This window comes from Desmodus rotundus, chromosome 12, assembly GCF_022682495.2.
Source record: "Desmodus rotundus isolate HL8 chromosome 12, HLdesRot8A.1, whole genome shotgun sequence".
Taxonomy (NCBI): domain Eukaryota; kingdom Metazoa; phylum Chordata; class Mammalia; order Chiroptera; family Phyllostomidae; genus Desmodus; species Desmodus rotundus.
In genome coordinates this window covers 34925981-34927549 of record NC_071398.1, presented here as the reverse complement: position 1 = coordinate 34927549, position 1569 = coordinate 34925981, and the positions used below count along the sequence as shown (strand labels likewise).

General features: G+C 48.8%; 1 pseudogene; it reads left to right on the top strand.

Moving 5' to 3' along the window:
* Positions 1–240: 240 nt before the first annotated feature.
* Positions 241–835, top strand: LOC112319960 (COMM domain-containing protein 9 pseudogene; annotated as a pseudogene).
* Positions 836–1569: the final 734 nt, after the last annotated feature.

The following is a 1569-nucleotide window of genomic DNA, read 5'->3' as shown; positions in this document are numbered from 1 at the left end:
GATTCCCAGTCAGGGCACATGCCTGGGTTGCAGACCAGGTCTCCAGTTGGGGGCACACAAGAAGCAACCACACATTGATGTTTCTCTCCCTCTCTTTCACCCTCCCTTCCCCTCTCTTTCAAAAATAAATAAATATAATCTTTTTTAAAAGCCTGATAAAATTAGAAGTTTTAAATGGAATTCTCATTCTACAGAAATATTTTGCTCATGAAAAGAATCTGGTCACATGACCTGGGGAAAATGCCTGCATTAACTGCAGAAAACTTTGCAGCACTCCAGAGTCTGCTGAAGGCCTCCTCCAAAGGTGTTGTCAGACAGCTATGCCAAGAGAGCTTTTCTAGTTCAGTCCTTGGCTCAAAAAATCTCTTGGACATCATATGTTCCAACTTGCCTGTGACCTAGGAGGAGGCAGAGCAACTGCTCCAGGCTCTGCACCACCTCACCAGGCTGGCAGCATTTAGTGACCTGACCTCTGCCGAGGCAATTCTGGCTCTCTTTCCTGAAAGCTTCCACCAGAACCTCAAAAATCTGCTGACAAAAATCATCCTGGAACACACATCTACAGGAGAACTGAAGTCCAAGCAAAGCTGATCTTTCAGCCGTGCCTGGTCAACCTGGACTGGACAGTGAATATCAAAACAGCCTCTACAGCATCAGCCACATGACTGTCCCCACCTGCCTGCTCCAGATGAAGATCCAAGAAGATCCCACTCTATGCAGGGACAAACCCTTCATCTCAGCTGTCACCATAGAGCTGAGTAAGAAAAACCTAGACACTATGTTGGATGGGCTGGGTCACACCCTAGATCAGCTTTCTGTCACGGCCAACAAATGACCTGAGTCAGCTGCCAGCCCCAGCTGCTGTCAGGAGTGGAGTGCCTCGCAACACCTGGAGGGATGCCCTGGTTCCAGCAGCTGCAGCCGACTGCTGGCAGGATGGTGGGGATAGAACAGGGCTGCCATCTGGAAGGCACAGTTTCATTGGGAAGAAGTAACCATGCCCCCACACTGTTCTCCTCACTCATCTCCTCTGTCCTCTTTCCAGTGCTGTTGAGCAGAAGCCTCCATCTTTGAAAGGCTCCTGCATGTGACATAATTACCACTGTGGTAGGTGAGAGGGCCTTTGCCTTGTCCACTGCCTCAGCATGGCTGCTTAGAGACCTTGTCTAATAAGTTTCTTTACAGCATTAGCTCAGAATAGTTCATGCCCAGCCCTGGAGCACATGGAAGGAGTCAGGTGGGCAATGCCAGCAGCTCCAGCTTCTCTGTGGGAGAAACCAGGCAGACCCCACAGAGCTGGGTCACCACAGTGGGTCCACCTGCCCTAAGTCCAGAGACTTCCCAGCTCACTCAGCCCTGCTGGACCACCTGTCAGCACAGGAAGTCTGAAAGGGGAGCCAATTCCTTTCTTCATGAAGCTGGTGTTCCCTTGGTAAATGCAGACACTCCAGGGTGAAGAAGTGGGAGTGACTGGGAATAAACAGCAGTTCTGAAAACTTAAAAAAAAAAGAATCTGATTATAATCTTTATAAAATTGTAAAGTACATCAGTTAGAAATGAAATAAAGAG